This window comes from Schistocerca cancellata, chromosome 2 (assembly GCF_023864275.1).
Source record: "Schistocerca cancellata isolate TAMUIC-IGC-003103 chromosome 2, iqSchCanc2.1, whole genome shotgun sequence".
Taxonomy (NCBI): domain Eukaryota; kingdom Metazoa; phylum Arthropoda; class Insecta; order Orthoptera; family Acrididae; genus Schistocerca; species Schistocerca cancellata.
Window position 1 is genome coordinate 193,528,955 of NC_064627.1, and position 25,158 is coordinate 193,554,112.

Here is a 25,158-nt window from a genome sequence, read left to right on the forward strand (position 1 = left end):
AGTGCTCAGAGTCAATTTTTGAACACTGAACAACAGTGGGTATAGGCAACAACGCTATCTCACTCCTTTCTCAACTACTCCTTCCCTTGAATGTCCTATTCTTTTAGCTACAGTCTGGTTTCTGCACATGTTTCTGATAATCGATCGCTTCTTGTCTTCTACTCCTGCTACATTCAGAATTTCGAAGAGTGTGATGTAGATAACACTTTCAAAACCTTTCTTTAAATCTACAAATGCGTTAAATGTAGGTTCTCATTTCCTCAGTTTGTATTCAAACGTAACTCCTAGGGTCAACAGTGCCTCTCGTGTTCGTACATTTCTCCGGAAACCAAACTAATGTCATCCGAAATAGCCTTCAATAAGTTGATCGATTATTCTGTACAGAATTCGTGGTAGTATTTTACAACTTTGACTTATTAAAGTGGTAGTTTGGTAATATAGACACCTATCAGCGCATGCTTTCTTTGTAAAGTGAAGAATTACCTTCGTCTTGTACTCTGAGGTAATTACGCCAGTCCATTAACCTTTGTCTTTGCTAGCTCTGCCAAGGAGCTCAACATTTCTTAGGGAATATTGTCTGTCCCAGATACCTTGTTTCGTCGAAGATCTTGGAAAAGTCTGTCGTAGTCTTCTTACAGTATCATCTCTCCCGTTGTCTTGCCATTGAATCTTTTACAAATTAATTTTCTCTGTACAGCCGTTTATATATTCTCTTCAACTTTCAGCCTTCCCCTTCTTTCCTTAGCATTAGCTTGCCATCTGAGCTCTTAATATTGATAGAGTTGCTTTCCTTTTCTGCAGAGGTCTCTTAATTTTCCTGCTGGCGGCATCTATATTCCACGTAGTCATATGTGCTTCTATAATTATGCATATCTCCTTTAGCCGTTATCATCCGCATTGCAGCAGTGGCTACACCTGTCGCCTGAGGATGACGCGTTACTTGGTCGATACCATTGAGCTTTACGAGGCCTATTCGGACGTTTTTTTCTAGCCCGTTGCTGCTTTGCTATTCTGCACTATCTGTCAATCTCTTTTTTCAGCGTTATAAGAAAACTGCTGAGATTCTCTCCTAATTCATTTATACAGATCAGGAACAGTAAATGGCCTTTCAGTACACGCTGCGATCTTCCTGACAGAAAGCCACGAATCGTGGTGCGTAATTTAGGCGATATTCCAGTTGCTCGCATTTTCAGTAGTAGTAGCTTGTGAGAAACGGTGTCAAACTCATTTTCAAAGTCTAGTAACATGGAATCGCTTTCAACAAAATCAATAATTATTTGCTAACAAAAGTATGTATCAATGAAGTAGTTAAGTGCAGCTGCGCCAATCTTCATAAAAATATTAACCACTTGCCGTGACCAGGATTCGAACCTGGGTTCTTGCGGCCACAACGCAATGTCCTAACCACTAGACTATCACGGCTGGTGAATGCATCGTGGGTGTACTTTGCTGTTCTAGTAGCGGCCGCAGAGTTGCTGACGTCACTCGGTTCCGCTCGAACCCCGACTCAGCTTTTTCCGCCCTTCAGTCGTCAGGAAAACTTGGTTCACAATTTAGACGGTATTTAACTAACGTTATTAAAACCGAACTTCTGACATCTGATAGCTACAATAGTGATATGTCTGTACAAGTACAGTGAATACAGCCTAACGTATCATTTATGAGCCTATGCAGACAATGGTTCGCAACAATAACGCTATTTGAATTGCTCATTAGCGAACTAGCCTTTAGATCCTATAACAGTAAAAAGGAAGAAAGATTGGGGTTTCGGAATATCATTCTCGCTTTCATCTACAACCTGGAGCTGACGAGTTAGTTTCTTTAATTTGTTCAAGGTGTGCTCCTCGGTGACACTCATAATGCGTGCTGAATACTGTGCTCCGACTCTTACTAGGCTTGCTTAGGCATCAGTGACATTCTGGCGTAGTCAGGTATTCTCCTGGCAGCATTAAGGGAAGAGCAGCAATGTGCGAAGTCATACTATTATATAATTTTGCATTTCCTGTCCAGCCATAGCCATCGTCCTTGCAGCAGTGGTTACAACAGTTGCCGTAGGATCTCTGAAACTGAGCCCTGTCGTGCTTGGTCAGGACTTAGACGGATCACCGCCCGCCACTTACGAGCGCAGTGACGCTTGTCGTCTAAGGATTACGTGGTAGTCGGTCGGTACTCCTGGGCTTTCCGAAGCCTTTTCGGACGAGAGTTTTCTCTAGCCATTGCTAGTTTTCTATTCTGCACTATCTGTCAATATATTTTACAGAGTTATAAGAAAGCTACTGAGTTTCTCTCCTAATCCATTTATACAGATCAGGAACAGTAAAGGGCTCCTCAGTACACGCTGCGATCTTCCTGACAGAAAGCCACGAATCGTGGTGCGTAATTTAGATGATATTCCAGTTGCTCGCATTTTCATTAGTAGTAGCTTGTGAGAAACGGTGTCAAAATCATTTTCGAAATCTAGTAACATGGAATCGATTTGAACAAAATCAATAATTATTTGCTAACGAAAGTAACGTGTCAATGAAATAGTTTTGTGCAGCTGCGCCAATCTTCATTAAAATATTAACCTTTTGCCGTGACCAGGATTCGAACCTGGGTTCTTGCGGCCACAACGCAATGTCCTAACCACTAGACTATCACGGCTGGTGAATTCAGTGTGGGTATACTTTGCTCTTCTAGTAGCGGCCGCAGAGTTGCTGACATCACTCGGTTCCGCTCGAACGCCAACTCAGCTTTTTCCGTCCTTCGGTCGTAAGGAAAACTTGGTTTACAATTTATACAGTATTTAACTAACGTTATTAAAACCGATTAGGAACTTTTGACATCTGATAGCTGCAACAGTGATGTGTCTATACTGGTACAGTGAATAGAGCCTAAAGTATCATTTGTGAGCCCATGCAGACAATGGTTCGCAACAGTAACGTTATGATTTGAATTGCGCATGAGCGAACTAGCCTTTAGATGCTGTAACAGAAAAATGAAAGAAGGGTGGGGGTTTCGGAATATCATACTCACTTGCATCTACATCCTGGAGCTGACGAGTTAGTTTCTCTAATTCGATCAAGGTGTGCTCCTCGGTGGAACTCATAAGATGTCTGAATACTCTGCTCTGACTCTTCTAGGCTTGCTTAGGGATTAGCGACATTCTGGCGAAGTCAGGTATTGTCCTGGCAGCATTAAGGGAAGAGTAGCAGTGTGAAAAGTCGTATTAAGAGGCCGCAGATATCACACAAGCGGTTTTAGAGGGAGAAAAGAAATGACCCAGGAAAAGATGTGCGTCTCTGTCTTAAACAAATGATGTTGCACCTCAGGCCTGAATGTGTTAGCAATTGTAAGACTTGCTGTGAGCTTTTCGAAATCTGACTGCACTCTTGTGTGTGGGCCGTAACTCTGGGGTAGTGGTGAAATTTAGAAGTGTTTCATAATTATGAAGTCGAATGTTTGTGATCTACAGTGATCAATAAGATAAGATTGTAGAGTCTTGTACCGTAGGGGAGCAAGGGAGAGGATGTTGTTATGGGTGGCCGGTACCCTCTTTTTACAACACAAATGCACATGTGGATTAACACAGTTCATTAGTTGCATGATCTTGATAGTTATCTTCAATAGAGTCCATGTGTTGTGGTACAAGCTCATCCGTAATTGTCCTCTTGCAGAGAATTTCGGTAATCTTGCTATTACAGACTTTAGTCTCGCTGCTAGTCTCGATATGGTCGCTATGCACTGCCGTAGCCTCAGTCAATCAGTAAACAAGCCCACACTACATCTGATTGACAAGACTCCAAACTGAAGTGTGAGTCGAGTGACATCTTCCGGTCAGCGGTGGTGGCATAAATACATGCTGTCAAGAGGTCGTTGGCAGCGTGTTGCTTGTTGGTATATCTCTGGTCTCTCACGTGATAAGGCACACTTGATCCAGCGCCTACTATCGATTTTCGGGCTACATCGTTGCCGACCGGTGTGCTGGCGACAGCACAAAGAGACTATTATATTACATATATTTTATATTCTAAAGATCCATAATGAGGTGATCTTTAAGAATGTAGAACATGTCGTAAAAGGAAAACATAATTACAAAAAAGAGAGACACATACCCCTTCCACAGATTGTAGATGAAATAGTTCTTATGGTTGTTCAAGAACCAAAATATCTCAGACATAATTGCAGAAAGCTCTTCTACCGATACAGAAGGCTTAAAAGAAGTGCATTCCCACAAATGAGGATGAGTTTTATGGCTTTTACAGGCGATCGTTGCGACTCAATGAAAGCATTCGTGATAGGTAAGCTGAAGTCGCTAATTAGATAGTGCAACTGGGTTATTAACGCAAAAATGTGATTTGCTTAGGTTTGATTAAAGGTAATAATTTACATTGATTTCTATGGAATATGAATTTTCTTTGTTTTGGTATACTCCCGACGTTTTTCTTAGGTGATGGGTCTGCTTCCTGGTTTTCGCTATCCGCTACCCTTTTTGAAATTTCCTTTTCCCTCCACCCTGGCCCTCTCTGCCACTACAGCCGCACATGACACTCGCCAGTTTCACCTTTCGTGCCACTAAATACTCGGAAAGAATGCCGAGTAATCTCTGGTGAAAGTAAAAGGAAGAAACAACCTTTGAACTACTTCATTTATGTACCTTAGTATGTATACGACTGAAATGAAATAGTAAGTCAAGGTAAAACAGATAACTGTTTGACATTTCCTCCAGCGAGTCTTCATCCGCTTACCAAAAAGTGGAAAATACTTTAAATTTAGGAACTATTTTTACATGAATGTTTGTTCAAAAGTTTTATTCATTTCCTTTTCAACTTTTGAACATACATTCATTTAAAAACATTTCCTAAATTTAAAGTATTTTCCACTTAATGTGAGGTATGTCATGTAATCTAACCGTTATGTCTTTCATCATATTAAACGAAATTCATCTCTTTAGTAATCCTTTCTTCCTTTCTAAAGTGGTTTACGACCTATTACCAACTTAACAGAAGTATATGAAAAAACAATGGAAGATAAATAATAATAAAGGGCCGAACCTTATATGATAACTCACATAACGTAGGGCAGAGAAACATTTAGAACCAAATCTTTTTCTGATATTGTTTCTGTTACTTAAAATGCTCTTCTGTAACGTAAGAGATTTATCACTGTAAATTAGCTGTTTTGTTTGCTGTCACATGAAACACAAAATGACCATAAACCATGAATAACTCTTCTCGGCACATGCATGTAAGTTAGAGGCGTATTGTAATGCTTGATTTGTTGGTGTATCATTTCCTGTGGTTCTGTGCAAGAGTGATAACGTCTTCCGACTCCAGTTCCAAATTTTGAGATGACTTTCGCTCATCATGTGCACCGCGTTTTAAACAAGTTGGCATTAATGACAGAATGGGGACCGCCTCAGTTTAACTTTGTATGGTCTTTCTGGTGTAGCTATGGTTTTGTTCGTACCATACAGCGCTGACTCTAGTTGACAGGACGATACTGTTTGCGTCTTTCCAAATATTCGTCTAGTTGCTCCCAGGATTTTTTATCTCTATTGGGTTCCGAGGCTTGTTTCTGGTAATCATAAATGATTCTGGTATTGACTGGTGTTTCAGCAGTCCCTATATAGCCGCAGTCTGTTTATTACTTTCGAGTATAGTCCAGGCTCATGTTTGTATGTGCTACATTAATCGTTAATTAACGCTTTTTCGGGTAAGGTAACTCAGTCGATAACAAACGGGACCGTCATATCACTTCGTTGCCTGTCTGTCCGTATGTTCAGACCCCTTATTCTCAGAAACGGGTATGGATATCAAATTGAAGTTTATGTAAGGTACTGAAGTCTACGGTCCTTTGGAAGTATACGAAACGTACATTCTACGACAGTGAAAATCAAAATATATGATCGTCCATAAAAGATCTCCTTTTCTCAGGAACTGGTACAGATACTGAATTGAAATTTATGTGAAATACTATGCCTATGGTCTCCTGGCGATGTAAATAAACTGATAAATTGCCACGGGGCAATAATTAGTGTTGAACAATTAAATTTCGAAAATACATTTCTTGGGTATCATATGTAACCGATTAATATTGCTACATTACAAGTTCATGTAAACGCGAGATAAGACATTACAAATGTGAAATGGTGCTACAGTAATAAACGTCGTAAGCACCAGAATGTTGAATGTAAGCATGCAGACGTGCATACATTGCGTTGCCCAGGTGCCGGATGTGAGTTTTTGAGATGGAGTTCCGTGCCTGTTCCACTTGGCCGGTCAATACAGGGACAATAACGCTGTTAGTGAATGACGTTGGAGTTGTCATCGGATGATGCCTAATATGTGCTCGATTGGAGACAGATTTGGTGATCGAGCAGGCTAAGACAACGTGTCGACACACTGTAGAGCATGCTGAGTTGAAAAAGCGGTATGTGGGCAAGCATTATCCTGTTGGAAAACACCCTCTGGAACGCTGTTAGTGAATGGCAGCACAACAGGTCGAATTGCCAGACTGACGTACATGTTTGAGGTCAGGGTGCGTGGATAATCACGACAGTATTCCTGCTGTTATACGAAATAGCACCCCAGACTATAACTCCAGATGTACGTCCAGTGTGTCCAGCGCGCAGACAGGTTGGTTGCAGGCCCTCGACTGGAGTCCTCCTAACGATCACACGGCCATCACTGGCACCGAGGCAGAACCAACGCTCATCAGAACACCACAGACCTCCATCCTGCCCTCCAATGAGCTCTCGCTACACATCACTAAAGTCCAAAATGCCGGAGGTTTGGGGTCAGTGGAATGCACTCTACAGAGCATCCACCTCTGAGCTGGGCGCCGGACACGATGGTCTTCCCTCCCGTAGTGCCACGTGACCATCTGGTGCCCGGTCTCCTTGCGACCGTACATTCTCATGATCACCGCTGCCAGCAGTTATGAACAGTGGCTACATTCCTGCCAAGTCTTTCTGCAATATCGCAAAAGGAAAATCCAGCTTCTCTTAGCCCTGTAACACGAACTCATTCGAACTCAGTGAGGTGTTGATACCGGCGTCTTTGTCGCCTTAAAGGCGTTCTTGACCAACAACTCAGTACGTCCAATGTCAAAGCTCAAGGCCGTTACAGCGTGTATTTAAAGCAAACTTGATTTGCATCCTCACAGTTGCGCTACTAGCGCCACACTTATGCTACTGGTGACTAATTTGAAAAGACATTATCTTTCAGATATAGAAACATGCCTACCAACTTTCCTCCTTTACGTTGCACAACTCCCCCTTGGTGTTGCGATTTTTTTCCGTCAGTGTAATTTAATCTTCAAGTGAAAGCAATCAAAATATACGGCTAAACATGTCACAGATTTTGATACTCGCAAACACACCCTTGGACATGGGTGTGTTTGTTGTCCTTAGCGTAAGTCAGTTTAAGTTAGATTTATTAGAGTGTAAGCCTAGGGACCGATGATCTCAGCAGTTTGGTCCCATAGGAACTTACCACTAATTCCAAAAATCCCCCCCCTCCCTCCTTATCAGGTTGGTTATCTGGAGCAAGTGACAACATGCAAGTGACCGAAGTGGCATCCAATAGATTATCTTCATACATAAGAACACGAGTCCTTTTCGCACTTGTCCGGCTTTTTTTTTATTACATCATATACTCTTGTTGCAGTATATGCTACAAGACCTTCGCTAGTTCAAATGACTCTAATAACTATGGGACTTTACATCTGAGGTCATCGGTTCCCTAGGCTTAGAATTAATTAAACCTAAGTAACCTAAGAACATCATACACATCCATGCCCGAGGCAGGATTCAAACCTGCGACCGCAGCAGCAGCTCGGTTCCGGACTGAAGCGCCCAGAACCGCTCGGTCACAGGGGCCGGCCCTTCGCTAGTCACTCTATTTCTGTTCCGGCGTCGCACTGTTTTATTGCTGTCTGTGTGCTGTTTTATTCCCCTTGGCCGTCTCTCAGCACAGTTTTTTATTTCTTTATTTTTCCTCTGCATGTCTCCCTCATCACATGGTGTAATGACGTATGTTGCGAGTAATTTTGTCCTTCCTTCGGTCTTTTCTTCGTCCACCGTCCACGCATGGCCGTACTAAGGCCGTTGTTTTCGATTTAAAAGGCCTTATTTTGATGATGTTGGCCGGGAGTTTATCTCGTTTTTATACAGGTCTCCCAAGTAAGAAAAATAAAATTCTGTTATTTGTTTTGGTTAACTTTCCTGCCCTTTCGCATACTGTATAATACAATAGCGAATTAAAGGTTGTGCCTGTTTGGTCCTACGGACTATTCACCCCTTAGCTCTTTGAAGGTTGTTCTTAAAATATCAGCTTCCAAACTTATTCGTTCTTCGTTCAGTTCTGAATCGCAAACATACAACATTTGCATCTGCGTTTGACAAGATGACCACCATGTCAGTAGTTGGCTAATGTCCGCTTCGGCCATGTTTACGCATTGGTGGTGGAAAACGGAGTCCACCAACGTTCCAGTTTGCTTAGCAATGGCATATAGTGGCTTCGTTAGCGCTGTGAGTGAGTGTGATCCGTGCGGACGTCAGTGTGATAATGAGAGACGTATAAGTACTGCTGGTGTATTCGTCTGCGTGTAACAGTCGCTCTCCGCTGCCTGGTCTGTATAGCGCCGCGTCGTATTGCGAAGCGTCAGCGTTAAGGCCGTGTGGAGCGCACCCTATATCGCCAGCAGCACCGGCATCAGCTCTGATACCACCGGCCACTGGGGGCATCGTCTCCGGCGGAGGTGCGTGCGGATTGCGAAGCGTCAGCGTTAAGGCCGTGTGGAGCGCACCCTATATCGCCAGCAGCACCGGCATCAGCTCTGATACCACCGGCCACTGGGGGCATCGTCTCCGGCGGAGGTGCATGCGGATTGCGAAGCGTCAGCGTTAAGGCCGTGTGGAGCGCACCCTATATCGCCAGCAGCACCGGCATCAGCTCTGATACCACCGGCCACTGGCGGCATCGCCTCCGGCGGAGGTGCGTGCGTGAAGTCACCGACTGCGGAAACAAAACAGGCGTCAGCAACAACGGCGTCTGTACGTGTACGTGAATACCAACAAGCAAAGTGGTCCAACAGCAAAGCCTAGATATCTCATCTACGCAGTATGAGATATGAATGAGGCAAAAAGCGACTCAGAGAGTTGAACAAAGCCCTCAAAAGCGTGTATCAAAAAGAATCATCCGATTTGGCACATCTATATCTCTGAAACTAATAAACATATACAATAAATTTTATATTTTGGTGAATGGGAAACTCTAAAAGTTTTTCATTTCATACCTTTTCATAGGTCTTTAATATGCCCCCCTTGAATCCACGGCGTATATCAATGCGGTATTCAAATTATTCGCACACTGCAACAAGCATGTCTCGAGTTACAGCTTCCACAGCTGCTGTTACGCGATGTCTCAGTTCATTCATTGTTGCTGGTAACGGAGGCACAGAAACAGAGTCTTTTATAAACGCCCAAAAGAAATAATCATATACATCCAGGTCCAGTGTCCCTGCAGACCAGTAAACTAAGGCTGAATCATCTGGTCCAATGCGACCGATCCATCGTTCAGTAATCCTTTGACTCAAAAATTCTCGCACTTCCAGATGCCATTGTGGTGGTACCCCATCCTGTTGGTCAATAAAATCGTTCGAATCAGTCTCCAGCTGTGGGAAAAGAAAGTTCTCAAGCATATCGAGATATGTGCTTCCTGTAACAGTGTTCTCGGTTAAGAAAAATTTACCATACACCTTTTCCCGTGAAACTGCACAAAACACTATAAATTTTGGAGAGTCCCTCTAATGTTGTTCCATATCCCGTATTTTCACGTTATGATGGTTCACCTTCCCCATTTAAATGGAATGTTGCCTCATAAAACACTAAGCGTGGAACTAAATGTCATCCTCCATCTTGCCAAGGATGAAATTACAAAACTCCACACGCTGTTGTTTGCCATCTTCACGAAGAGCTCGCAGTATACGAATTTTGTATGGTTTCATGTGTAAACATCGATGCATCGCACGCCAGACGAACATGGGGGACATGTAGAGCTGTCGAACTGGACAGCGAACGAATTTCTGCTGACTGCTTGTGAAATTATGGTGGATGCGTTCGACGTCTGAGTCAGAGACTTGGGGACGGCCCGGCGATTTGCCTTTACGCAAACAATCTGTTTGTCGGGATTGTTCTTTACATGGTCTAATGCTCTGTGCTGTAGGAGGATCCACACCATACCTAACATGAAAGTCAAGCTGAGCAGTTATTGCTGACCCGTACTGCGCAAAACGTAGAACACAAAAACACTCTCTGTTGTCCCGACACCTTTTTTACTAGAACTGAAGTGGGTCCATACTGCTGTTACCTAGAGGGTACCATACAAAATTCGATACTTTGCTCTTTTCAACAGTTTGTTCTTCACGCAGATATCTCAGATAACATAATAATTATAACTTTTTTTAAAGTGGATTATTCTTTTTGATACGCCCTGTACAGTGCGTAATTACGCAAAACCTCGAAAGCTACGGCAGCAAAAATACTAAAGTTAAAATAAAACTCACTCATTAGGCCACATCACACACAACACTGATAAGGCGACTAGAACAATAAGAAAATAAAATGGCACGCTTAGTTAGACTTTTCCATTTGCTCCACTGAAGCTGTTCCGAAATCGGTTGTTACACTACATTCATGTAATGTGATTTAACTTTAAGTATTGACACCATTTCGTTTTGCTAAGAAATTCGTCACTGAAGTAGAAGGAAATGGCTGCCATAAAATTCCTCAGGATTCTTCTAATTTGTACTTTATCAATAACTGACGTTTTTATGGTTACTGGCACGCTGTCGGAAATATCTATTCCTGAATTATGTACACCACTGTATGTGATTCCAAATTTTAATATAGATTACTCTTGTTCTTGGTATTGTATCCGATAACTGAGGCGTTGTTTTCAAAGAAAGACATAGTTCATGTGATATATTTAATTGAAGAATAAATTACTGAGAAGCAGCAGTAGTATATCCAGTTATCTGAAGAGACTACTGCAAGGAATTCATTAATTGGTACCATGAATAATTTGTTTGGACCCGGTAATTCTTGCATGTCTTTACCAGTTTCGTCAAAGTAAGGCACCGTATGGAAGTAACATATGATATTTCTTATGTCTTCTATATCCAATGACATTCGCACTGCGAAGAAACATTTTTTTAGATGTGTCGTAAGTTGTGTACGGTGTCACGTCCAAATGATTTTTCATGTGTCAGGTATTATTCGATAAAAACAAACACATTCAAAATCTTATATGTGTACGTCCACAGTTTTTATACGTTTGATGAACAGATCTTTCTAGCAGTTTATTAGATTTCTTTTTATGTTTGTGTCATCTGTAACTATTCACATAACTCCAATAATATCCATAATATGCCATTTTTGTTGAATATAGTTCTATTGCTTAATCATCGCTCCTTCTGTATCAGAAAAGGGTAACAAAGCATTTGGGTGGTTCCTCCAATTCCATTACTGCCTTTACCAAGCAACTGTGAATCTCAAATGTTTAATGTTGGTAGCCCTGATGAGCAATTTCCATTTGACTACATTAGTAACTCTGTAAAAAGAAATACAAAATAGAGCACTATATTGCCGTGACCAGGATTCGAACCAGGGTTCTTGCGGCCACAACGTGGTGGTGGCCTAAATACATGCTGTCAAGAGGGCGTTGGCAGCGTGTTGCTTTTTGGCATATCTCTGGTCTCTCTCGTGATAAGGCGCACTTGATCCAACGCCTACTATCGATTTTCGGGCTACTTCGTTGCCGACCGGTGTGCTGGCGACAGCTTAAGCCAGCACAAAGAGACTATTATATTACATATATTTTATATTCTAAAGATCCATAATGAGGTGATCTTTAAGAATGTAGAACATGTCGTAAAAGGAAAACATAATTACAAAAAAGAGAGACACATACCCCTTCCACAGTTTGTAGATGAAATAGTTCTTATGGTTGTTCAACAACCGAAATATCTCAGACATAATTGCAGAAAGCTGTTCTACCGATACAGAAGGCTTAAAAGAAGTGCATTCCCACAAATGAGGATGAGTTTTATGGCTTTTACAGGCGATCGTTGCGACTCAATGAAAGCGTTCGTGATAGGTAAGCTGAAGTCGCTAATTAGATAGTGCAGCTGGGTTATTAACGCAAAAATGTGATTTGCTTAGGTTTGATTAAAGGTAATAATTTACATTGATTTCCATGGAATATGAATTTTCTTTGTTTTGGTATACTCCCGACGTTTTTCTTAGGTGATGGGTCTGCTTCCTGGTTTTCGCTATCCGCTACCCTTTTTGAAATTTCCTTTTACCTCCACCCTGGCCCTCTCTGCCACTACAGCCGCACATGACACTCGCCAGTTTCACCTTTCGTGCCACTAAATACTCGGAAAGAATGCCGAGTAATCTCTGGTGAAAGTAAAAGGAAGAAACAACCTTTGAACTACTTCATTTATGTAACTTAGTATGTATACGACTGAAATGAAATAGTAAGTCAAGGTAAAACAGATAACTGTTTGACATTTCCTCCAGCGAGTCTTCATCCGCTTACCAAAAAGTGGAAAATACTTTAAATTTAGGAAATATTTTTACATGAATGTTTGTTCAAAAGTTTTATTCATTTCCTTTTCAACTTTTGAACATACATTCATTTAAAAATATTTCCTAAATTTAAAGTATTTTCCACTTAATGTGAGGTATGTCATGTAATCCAACCGTTATGTCTTTCATCATATTAAACGAAATTCATCTCTTTAGTAATCCTTTTTTCCTTTCTAAAGTGGTTTACGACCTATTACCAACTTGACAGAAGTATATGAAAAAACAATCGAAGATAAATAATAATAAAGGGCCGAAGCTTATATGATAACTCACATAACGTAGGGCAGAGAAACATTTAGAACCAAATCTTTTTCTGATATTGTTTCTGTTACTTAAAATGCTCTTCTGTAACGTAAGAGATTTATCACTGTAAATTAGCTGTTTTGTTTGCTGTCACATGAAACACAAAATGACCATAAACCATGAATAACTCTTCTCGGCACATGCATGTAAGTTAGAGTCGCATTCTAATGCTTGATTTGTTGGTGTATCATTTCCTGTGGTTCTGTGCAAGAGTGATAACGTCTTCCGACTCCAGTTCCAAATTTTGAGGATACTTTCGCTCATCATGTGCACCGCGTTTTAAACAAGTTGGCATTAATGACAGAATGGGGACCGCCTCAGTTTAACTTTGTATGGTCTTTCTGGTGTAGCTATGGTTTCGTTCGTACCATACAGCGCTGACTCTAGTTGACAGGACGATACTGTTTGCGTCTTTCCAAATATTCGTCTAGTTGCTCCCAGGATATTTTATCTCTGTTGGGTTCCGAGGCTTGTTTCTGGTAATTATAGATGATTCTGGTATTGACTGGTGTCTCAGCAGTCCCTATATAGCCGCAGTCTGTTTATTACTTTCGAGTATAGTCCAGGCTCATGTTTGTATATGCTACATTAATCGTTAATTATCGCTTTTTCGGGGTAAGGTAACTCAGTCGATAACAAACGGAACCGTCATATCACTTCGTTGCCTGTCTGTCCGTATGTTCAGACCCCTTATTCTCAGAAACGGGTATGGATATGAAATTGAAGTTTATGTCAGGCACTGAACTCTACGGTCCTTTGGAAGTGTACGAAACGTACATTCTACGACAGTGAAAATCAAAATAGACGACTGTCCAAAAAAGATCTCCTTTTCTCAGGAACTGGTACAGATATTGAATTGAAATTTATGTGAAATACAATGTGTATGGTCTCCTGGCGATGTAAATAAACTGATAAATTGCCACGGGGCAATAATGAGTGTTGAACAATTAAATTTCGAAAATACACTCCTGGAAATTGAAATAAGAACACCGTGAATTCATTGTCCCAGGAAGGGGAAACTTTATTGACACATTCCTGTGGTCAGATACATCACATGATCACACTGACAGAACCACAGGCACATAGACACAGGCAACAGAGCATGCACAATGTCGGCAATAGTACAGTGTATATCCACCTTTCGCAGCAATGCAGGCTGCTATTCTCCCATGGAGACGATCGTAGAGATGCTGGATGTAGTCCTGTGGAACGGCTTGCCATGCCATTTCCACCTGGCGCCTCAGTTGGACCAGCGTTCGTGCTGGACGTGCAGACCGCGTGAGACGACGCTTCATCCAGTCCCAAACATGCTCAATGGGGGACAGATCCGGAGATCTTGCTGGCCAGGGTAGTTGACTTACACCTTCTACAGCACGTTGGGTGGCACGGGATACATGCGGACGTGCATTGTCCTGTTGGAACAGCAAGTTCCCTTGCCGGTCTAGGAATGGTAGAACGATGGGTTCGATGACGGTCTGGATGTACCGTGCACTATTCAGTGTCCCCTCGACGATCACCAGTGGTGTACGGCCAGTGTAGGAGATCGCTCCCCACACCATGATGCCGGGTGTTGGCCCTGTGTGCCTCGGTCGTATGCAGTCCTGATTGTGGCGCTCACCTGCACGGCGCCAAACACGCATACGACCATCATTGGCACCAAGGCAGAAGCGACTCTCATCGCTGAAGACGACACGTCTCCATTCGTCCCTCCATTCACCCCTGTCGCGACACCACTGGAGGCGGGCTGCACGATGTTGGGGCGTGAGCGGAAGACTGCCTAACGGTGTGCGGGACCGTAGCCCAGCTTCATGGAGACGGTTGCGAATGGTCCTCGCCGATACACCAGGAGCAACAGTGTCCCTAATTTGCTGGGAAGTGGCGGTGCGGTCCCCTACGGCACTGCGTAGGATCCTACGGTCTTGGCGTGCATCCGTGCGTCGCTGCGGTCCGGTCCCAGGTCGACGGGCACGTGCACCTTCCGCCGACCACTGGCGACAACATCGATGTACTGTGGAGACCTCACGCCCCACGTGTTGAGCAATTCGGCGGTACGTCCACCCGGCCTCCCGCATGCCCACTATACGCCCTCACTCAAAGTCCGTCAACTGCACATACGGTTCACGTCCACACTGTCGCGGCATGCTACCAGTGCTAAAGACTGCGATGGAGCTCCATATGCCACGGCAAACTGGCTGACACTGACGGCGGCGGTGCACAAAAGCTGCGCAGCTAGCGCCATTCGACGGCCAACACCGCGGTTCCTGGTGTGTCCGCTGTGCCGTGCGTGTGATCATTGCTTGTACAGCCCTCTCGCAGTGTCCGGAGCAAGTATGGTGGGTCTGACACACCGGTGTCAATATGTTCTTTTTTCCATTTCCAGGAGTGTACATTTCTTGGGTATCATATGTAACCGATTAATATTGCTACATTACAAGTTCATGTAAACGCGAGATAAGACATTACAAATGTGAAATGGTGCTACAGTAATAAACGTCGTAAGCACCAGAATGTTGAATGTAAGCATGCAGACGTGCATACATTGCGTTGCCCAGGTGCCGGATGTGAGTTTTTGAGATGGAGTTCCGTGCCTGTTCCACTTGGCCGGTCAATACAGGGACAATAACGCTGTTAGTGAATGACGTTGGAGTTGTCATCGGATGATGCCTAATATGTGCTCGATTGGAGACAGATTTGGTGATCGAGCAGGCTAAGACAACGTGTCGACACACTGTAGAGCATGCTGAGTTGAAAAAGCGGTATGTGGGCGAGCATTATCCTGTTGGAAAACACCCTCTGGAATGCTGTTAATGAATGGCAGCACAACAGGTCGAATCGACAGACTGACGTACATATTTGAGGTCAGGGTGCGTGGATAATCACGAGAGTGCTCCGCTTGTACGAAATCGCACCCCAGACTATAACTCCAGATGTACGTCCAGTGTGTCCAGCGCGCAGACAGGTTGGTTGCAGGCCCTCGACTGGAGTCCTCCTAACGATCACACGGCCATCACTGGCACCGAGGCAGAACCAACGTTCATCAGAACACCACAGACCTCCAGCCTGCCCTCCAACGAGCTCGCGCTACACATCAATGAAGTCCAAAGTGGCGGAGGTTTGGGGTCAGTGGAATGCGCGCTACAGAGCATCTGCCTCTGAGCTGGGCGCCGGACACGATGGTCTTCCCTCCCGTAGTGCCACGTGACCATCTGGTGCCCGGTCTCCTTGCGACCGTACATTCTCATGATCACCGCTGCCAGCAGTTATGAACAGTGGCTACATTCCTGCAAAGTCTTTCTCAATATCGCAAAAGGAAAATCCAGCTTCTCTTAGCCCTATAACACGAACTCGTTCGAACTCAGTGAGGTGTTGATGCCGGCGTCTTTGTCGCCTTAAAGGCGTTCTTGATCAACAACTCAGTACGTCCAATGTCAAAGGTCAAGGCCGTTACAACGTGCATTTAAAGCAAACTTGATTTGCATCCTCACAGTTGCGCTACTAGCTCCACACCTATGCTACTGGTGACTAATTTGAAAAGACATTATCTTTCAGATATAGAAACATGCCTACCAACTTTCCTCCTTTACGTTGCGCAATCCCCCCTTGGTGTTGCGATTTTTTTCCGTCAGTGTAATTTAATCTTCAAGTGAAAGCAATCAAAATATACGGCTAAACATTTCACAGATTTTGATACTCGCAAACTAAAACCTGTATCGAGCCTGGTCTTCACCTCTCAACGGTCTACGGAGTCGGATTCCACGGTAAACTGTATCCTCCCCCCCCCCCCCCGCAGCGCGGGGTAGCTACGCGTTCTGAGGCGCCTTTGCCACGGTTTTCTTGGCTGCCTCCGTCCACCCTCGGACATGGGTGTGTTTGTTGTCCTCAGCGTAAGTCAGTTTAAGTTAGATTAATTAGAGTGTAAGCCTAGGGACCGATGATCTCAGCAGTTTGGTCCCATAGAACTTACCACTAATTCCAAAAATCCCCCCCCCCCCCACCTTATCAGGTTGGTTATCTGGAGCAAGTGAGAACATGCAAGTCACCGAAGTGGCATCCAATAGATTATCTTCATACATAAGAACACGAGTCCTTTTCGCACTTGTCCGGCATTTTTTATTACATCATATACTCTTGTTGCAGTATATGCTACAAGACCTTCGCTAGTTCAAATGGCTCTAATAACTATGGGACTTTACATCTGAGGTCATCAGTCCCCTAGGCTTAGAATTCATTAAACCTAACTAACCTAAGAACATCATACACATCCATGCCCAAGGCAGGATTCGAACCTGCGACCGCAGCAGCAGCTCGGTTCCGGACTGAAGCGCCCAGAACCGCTCGGGCACAGCGGCCGGCCCTTCGCTAGTCACTCTATTTCTCTTCCGGCGTCGCACTGTTTTATTGCTGTCTGTGTGCTGTTTTATTCCCCTTGGCCGTCTCTCAGCACAGTTTTTTATTTCTTTATTTTTCCTCTGCATGTCTCCCTCATCACATGGTGTAATGACGTATGTTGCGAGTAATTTTGTCCTTCCTTCGGACTTTTCTTCGTCCACTGTCCACGCATGGCCGTACTAAGGCCGTTGTTTTCGATTTAAAAGGCCTTATTTTGATGATGTTGGCCGGGAGTTTATCTCGTTTTTGTACAGGTCTCCCACGTAAGAAAAATAAAATTCTGTTATTTGTTTTCGTTAACTTCCCTGCCCTTTCGCATACTGTATAATACAATAGCGATTTAAAGGTTGTGCCTGTTTGGTCCTACGGACTATTCACCCCTTATACTTAGCTTGTGAGGGTAATCTTTGAAGATTGTTCTTAAAATATCAGCTTTCAAACTTATTCGTTCTTCGATGAGTTCTGAATCGCAAACATACTACATTTGCATCTGCGTTTGACAAGATGACCACCATGTCAGTAGTTGGCTAATGTGCGCTTCGGCCATGTTACGTATTGGTGGTGGAAAACGGAGTCCACCGATGTTCCGGTTTGCTTAGCAATGGCGTATAGTGGCTTCGTTAGCGCTGTGAGTGAGTGTGATCCGTGCGGACGTCAGTGTGATAATGAGAGACGTATAAGTACTGCTGGTGTATTTGTCTCCGTGTAACAGTCGCTCTCCGCTGCCCGGTCTGTATAGCGCCGCGTCGGATTGCGAAGCGTCAGCGTTAAGGCCGTGTGGAGCGCAGCCTACATCGCCAGCAGCACCGGCATCAGCTCTGATACCACCGGCCACTGGCGGCATCGTCTCCGGCGGAGGTGCGTGCGTGAAGTCGCCGACTGCGGAAACAAAACAGGCGTCAGCAACAACGGCGTCTGTACGTGTACGTGAATACCAACAAGCAAAGTGGTCCAACAGCAACGCCTAGATATCTCATCTACGCAGTATGAGATATGAATGAGGCAAAAAGCGACTCAGAGAGTTGAACAAAGCCCTCAAAAGCGTGTATCAAAAAGAATCATCCGATTTGGCACATCTATATCTCTGAAACTAATAAACATATACAAAAGTTTTTCTTTTCATACCTTTTCATAGGTCTTCAATATGCCCCCCTTGAATGCACGGCGTATGTCAATGCGGCATTCAAATTATTCTCATACTGCAACAAGCATGTCTTGAGTTACAGTTTCCACAGCTGCTGTTACGCGATGTCTCAGTTCATTCATTGTTGCTGGTAAAGGAGGCACAGAAACAGAGTCTTTTATAAACGCCCAAAAGAAATAATCACATACATCCAGGTCCAGTGTCCCTGCAGACCAGTAAACTAAGGCTGAATCATCTGGTCCAATGCGACCGATCCATCGTTCAGTAATCCTTTGACTCAAAAATTCTCGCACTTCCAGATGCCATTGTGGTGGTGCCCCATCCTGTTGGTCAATAAAGTCGTTCGAATCAGTCTCCAGCTGTGGGAAAAGAAAGTTCTCAAGCATATCGAGATATGTGCTTCCTGTAACAGTGTTCTCGGTTAAGAAAAATTTACCATACACCTTTTCCCGTGAAACTGCACAAAACACTATAAATGTTGGAGAGTCCCTCTAATGTTGTTCCATATCCCGTATTTTCACGTTATGATGGTTCACCTTCCCCATTTAAATGGAATGTTGCCTCATAAAACACTAAGCGTGGAACTAAATGTCATCCTCCATCTTGCCAAGGATGAAATTACAAAACTCCACACGCTGTTGTTTGCCATCTTCACGAAGAGCTCGCAGTATACGAATTTTGTATGGTTTCATGTGTAAACATCGATGCATCGCACGCCAGACGAACATGGGGGACATGTAGAGCTGTCGAACTGGACAGCGAACGAATTTCTGCTGACTGCTTGTGAAATTATGGTGTATGCGTTCGACGTCTGAGTCAGAGACTTGGGGACGGCCCGGCGATTTGCCTTTACGCAAACAATCTGTTTGTCGGGATTGTTCTTTACATGGTCTAATGCTCTGTGCTGTAGGAGGATGCACACCATACCTAACATGAAAGTCAAGCTGAGCAGTTATTGCTGACCCGTACTGCGCAAAACGTAGAACACAAAAACACTCTCTGTTGTCCCGACACCATTTTTACTAGAACTGAAGTGGGTCCATACTGCTGTTACCTAGAGGGTACCATACAAAATTCGAGAATTTGCTCTTTTCAACAGTTTGTTGTTCACGCAGATATCTCAGATAACATAATAATTATAACTTTTTTTAAAGTGGATTATTTTTTTGATACGCCCTGTACACTGCGTAATTACGCAAAACCTCGAAAGCTACGGCAGCAAAAATACTAAAGTTAAAATAAAACTCACTCATTAGGCCACATCACACACAAAACTGATAAGGCGACTAGAACAATATGAAAATAAAATGGCACGCTTAGTTAGACTTTTCCATTTGCTCCACTGAAGCTGTTCCGAAATCGATTGTTACACTACATTCATGTAATGTGATTTAACTTTAAGTATTGACACCATTTCGTTTTGCTAAGAAATTCGTCACTGAAGTAGAAGGAAATGGCTGCCATAAAATTCCTCAGGATTCTTCTAATTTGTACTTTATCAATAACTGACGTTTTTATGGTTACTGGCACGCTGTCGGAAATATCTATTCCTGAATTATGTACACCACTGTATGTGATTCCAAATTTTAATATAGATTACTCTTGTTCTTGGTATTGTATCCGATAACTGAGGCGTTGTTTTCAAAGAAAGACATAGTTCTGTGATATATTTAATTGAAGAATAAATTACTGAGAAGCAGCAGTAGTGTATCCAGTTATCTGAAGACACTACTGCAAGGAATTCATTAATTGGTACCATGAATAATTTGTTTGGACCCGGTAATTCTTGCATGTCTTTACCAGTTTCGTCAAAGTAAGGCACCGTATGGAAGTAACATATGATATTTCTTATGTCTTCTATATCCAATGACATTCGCACTGCGAAGAAACATTTTTTTAGATGTGTCGTAAGTTGTGTACGGTGTCACGTCCAAATGATTTTTCATGTGTCAGGTATTATTCAATAAAAACAAACACATTCAAAATCTTATATGTGTACGTCCACAGTTTTTATACGTTTGATGAACAGATCTTTCTAGCAGTTTATTAGATTTCTTTTTATGTTTGTCTCATCTGTAACTATTCACATAACTCCAATAATATCCATAATATGCCATTTTTGTTGAATATAGTTCTATTGCTTAATCATCGCTCCTTCTGTATCAGAAAAGGGTAACAAAGCATTTGGGTGGTTCCTCCAATTCCATTACTGCCTTTACCAAGCTACTGTGAATCTCAAATGTTTAATGTTGGTAGCCCTGATGAGCAATTTCCAGTTGACTACATTAGTAACTCTGTAAAAAGAAATACAAAATAGAGCACTATATTGCCGTGACCAGGATTCGAACCTGGGTTCTTGCGGCCACAACGCAATGTCCTAACCACTAGACTATCACGGCTACCGTCGCTCGTCTGGGAAAGCTCCTCTGGAAGCATAAAACAGTCCTTTCCGCTCCAGTTGGCAAACTAACGCCGCCAGCAGGTAGGTGGCGTCTCGATCGCAGAGCAAAAGGCGGGAGCAATAAGACGGAGAACGCACACTGAGAACTCACGTCTTTGTGTTGGTGCTAGTGTTGAATTGTATACACCACTAAGGAGATGACTTAGTAAGTTAGAATGACTTGAATTATCCTCGTAGCTACATTAATACTTCGTGGCTTTTTTTTGCATTTTTTTACATAGATATAATAGTTTCTCTGTTGCTTCAGTGGTGCTTTTGGTTCTTTCAATATTTGTGGATAAACATTATCAGTGTATCTTCTTCCTTCTTCAAGGAGCAAGAAATTCATCTTAATGTCAATAAATGTGGAATGGAGTCAGCTAGAAGTAAATAGCTCCCAGACTATGTTATTCACATTCTACAATACAGCATTAACTTCCTCTCCTTCAGACCCAGGCTTACCATCCCGCTTTCGACACCTACTGTAAATTGATGGAGTTTCTCCCGATCCTCAACACTAATCATTTCATGAATATCTGCCAATTCTGAGCACATCCCATTTTGTGCATTCCTTGAAGAAGCAAGAAGATACACTGAAAATGTTGATTCACAAATATTTAAAGATCCAAAAGCAACACTAAAGCAACAGAGAAACTATTATATCCATGTAAGAATATGCAAAAAAAAAAAAAGATGCCACGTAGTATTAATGTAGATACGATGATAATACCAGTCATTCTAACTTAGTAAGTCATCTTCTTAGTGGTGTATATAATTCAACATTAGTTTAGAAGGAGAGAAAATTATACCGACTAAGGAAAAAAATAATTCCAAGGGCTTTCATTTTCGGCCCATGCCTATTTCTTATACATGTAAACGACCTCCTATGTGTAAAACGGACCTGACACTCTTTCACACGACAGATGTTATAATTAACTCTTTTAGAGAGAAAGCAAGCGGAAACGATATTGTTAATAACATTTTTTAAAGAATTATTAACTAATTGTCGGAAAATGGACACTTAGTTTCGAAAAATCAACTTTATCACACCACAAGAAACGGAATTACCGAAAGTGGAAGAATATTTGGAGTTCTTGTATGTAAGAATTGATGAAAATATGAACTTGATGCAATATACTAATCTCCTCAGATATCTAAGTTCAATAAACTTTTCTCTTCACATAACAGCCGCTTTCAAAAGCAATCAACATATATTTTATAAACTTCTACTCTTTAATGTCTTTTGGGTTATTTTACGGTGTAATCATCACTTAGAGAGTACATATTTTCCGTATGAAACCGAAAAGTGAGAATACCATGTATATATACGCTAACAGAATCTGTCACAATTTGAAAAAACTTAATAGTGGTATCCCTAGCTATACCTTCGTTGTTCATCACTATGCCTGCCGGTGGCTCACAAATTCAATGTGCAGCCACAAAATCGTTGAAAACTGCGAAAAAAGATAAAGTTTTTGAGAGCAATCAGTTCTTTGGAAGAGGTTCTCTCTATCTAGAAGAGCCATTAGGAAGCTTAGAGGGTTTGGATGGAAGGCTATGAAGTTAGTATTACCGATATCTGCAGCAGATGGACAATAAGTACCCACTGTGCAGTGTAGATCAGAGAGAGAGCACTCCTACGGATGGATGGAAGATACTGGATCTGCTAAGCCCACCTAATACCTGTTATCTGCATCTGTTCAAATGATGGTCAAGGCAGATGATTGATATTTTAATGAGAACATTGCCTTAAGCAGTTCCCTTTGTTAATTAACTTGTCCATAGAATAGTCTTTGGAATTACTTAAGCAGCAACACTGACGAGACACCTATAGATGTAAGAAACGTTTATCTTGCCGACACTGTTCAAATAGCCCTGAGCACTACGGATCATCAGTCCCCTAGAACTTAGAACTACTTAAACCTAACTAACCTAAGGACATCACACACATCCATGCCCGAGGCAGGATTCGAACCTGCGACCGTAGCAGTCGCGCAGTTCCGGACTGAGCGCCTAGAACCGCTAGACCACCGCGGCCGGCTTTGCCGCACTGTAACGTGTTTCTTTTCCGTTCATCTTCAGCGCGCTACTATATTACCTTACATTCTCTTGAACCTGTATTCTATAATCAATCTTTGTACAACGACGACAATTTTTATCCAACAGACTTCTCTCCATCACACTGATGTCTCAGGATCCCTTCTTTCGGTAAAGTGAAGCACAAATTTTCTTCCCCCGCTCCCCTTTCGATTTGATTCAACACTTCATTAGCCTCTGCTCTATCTCCTTTAGAAACACAGTTAAAAATCTCGCATCATCTTACTTTCTGAATTGTTTTTCATTTACATGTCACTTCCGTACAAGGCTACACTCCAGACAAATATCTTCAGAGAAGGCTTCCTTACATTTAAATTAACAAACTTTTCCTTGTCAGAACTGCTATTCTTGCTTTTGTCAGTCTGCAGTTTATCCTATCCTCTATTCTTCCCTGTCACCATTTATTTTGTCGCCTGACCTAGAATTACTATGTCGTCGGCAAACCTCAAAGTTTTTATTTCTTCCCCCTTAAATTTAATTCCCTTTCCAGACATCTCTTGGTTTCATTTACTACTTGCTCAAAGTACAGACTGAACAACACTGAGGATAGGCAACAACGTTATCACACTCCATTCTCAATTAATGCCTCTCTTGTATGTCCTCCTAATCTTTTAACTGCAGTCTGTTCTCTGCACAAGTTGTTGATAATCGTTCGCTTCCTGTGTTTTATTCCTGCTACCTTCCGAATGTCGAAGAGTGCGATGCAGATAACACTTTCAAAAACTTTCTTTAAATCTACGAATGCGTTAAATGTAAGTTTGCATTTTTTCGGTTTATATTCAAACGTAACTCATACGATCAACAGTGCCACTTGTGTTCGTACATTTCTCCGGAAACCAAACTAATGTCATCCAAAATAGGCTTCTTAAGTTGATCCATTATTCTATAAAGAATTCGTGTTAGTATTTTGCAAGTATGACTTTCTAAACTGGTAGTTCAGTAATATCGACACCTATCAGCGCATGCTTTCTTTGTAATATCAAGTATTAGATTCGTCTTGTAGTCTGAGCTAATTTCGCCTGTCTCATTTATCTCCCAAGGAGCTCAACATTTCATAGCGAATATCGTCTGTCGCATATACTTTATTTTCCTCTAAGGTCTTGCAAAGGTCTGTCGCAATCTTCTTATAGTATCATCTCTCCCACACTCTTTTTCATTACATCGTTCTCAAATTTATTTTCTCTTCATGGCCGTTTATATATCTTCTTCATCTCTCAGTGTTCCCCTTTTTTGTTTAGTACCGGCTTGCCATTTGAGCTCTTAATAGAGATACAGTTGCTTTCCTTTTCTGCAGAGGTCTCTTAATTTTCCTGCAAGTGGTATTTATCATCCATGTAGTCATACGTACTGCTACAATTTTGCATTTCCTCTAGCCATTACCATTGTCCTTGTTTCAGTGGTTATACCAGCTGTCGTCACTTCGCCGAAGTTAAGCGCTGTCGGGCTTGATTAGGACTCAGATGGACCATCCTTTGGGTCTGTCGTGCGCTCTTGGCAACTGGAGTTTACCAGCCTTTGTGAGAGCAATTGAGAAGCTACCTGACTGAGAAGTAACGGCTCTGATCACAAAATCTGACAACGGCCGATAGAGTGATGTACTGACCGCATGCCCCTCCATATCCACATCGAGTGACGCCTGTCGGTTGAGGGACCAGTTCGGATGGAGAATTTTCTCTGGCCATTACTGCTTTGCTTTTTTGCACTTTCTGTCAATCTCATTTTTCAACAATATCAAAAAGCTACTGACATTCTCTCTAAACTCATTTATACAGATCAGGAACAGTAAAGAGCCTGTCACTGTTCCTTGTGGAACGACAGATGCAGTTTCGGTTTCCCTGGCTCTGTTCTCACTGGTCAGAACATGCTGCGATCTTCCTGACAAAGTCACGAATCCTGGTGCGTAATTTACATGATGTTCCTGTTGCTCGCATTTTCATTAGTAGTCAAAATCGTTTTCGAAGTCTAGTAACATCTAACTGACTTGAACAAAGCCAATAATTATTTGCTAACAAAAGTAATGGATCAATTAAGTAGTTAAGTGCAGGTGCGCCATTCTTCATTAAAATATTAACCTTTTGCCGTGACCAGGATTCGAACCTGGGTTCTTGCGGCCACAACGCAATGTCCTAACCACTAGACTATCACGGC

The 25,158-nt window shown here is 42.5% G+C and overlaps 4 non-coding genes across 4 annotated transcripts; all 4 read right to left on the reverse strand.

The window, feature by feature from the left end:
- Positions 1-1,350: 1,350 nt before the first annotated feature.
- Positions 1,351-1,422, reverse strand: Trnah-gug (transfer RNA histidin (anticodon GUG)). The gene has a single exon. It is a non-coding gene; the product is annotated as a tRNA-His (tRNA).
- Positions 1,423-2,571: 1,149 nt separating this feature from the next.
- On the reverse strand, positions 2,572-2,643 carry Trnah-gug (transfer RNA histidin (anticodon GUG)). The gene has a single exon. It is a non-coding gene; the product is annotated as a tRNA-His (tRNA).
- An 18,157-nt stretch (positions 2,644-20,800) lies between these two features.
- Trnah-gug (transfer RNA histidin (anticodon GUG)) lies at positions 20,801-20,872 on the reverse strand. Its single transcript has one exon. It is a non-coding gene; the product is annotated as a tRNA-His (tRNA).
- A 4,214-nt stretch (positions 20,873-25,086) lies between these two features.
- Positions 25,087-25,158, reverse strand: Trnah-gug (transfer RNA histidin (anticodon GUG)). Its single transcript has one exon. It is a non-coding gene; the product is annotated as a tRNA-His (tRNA).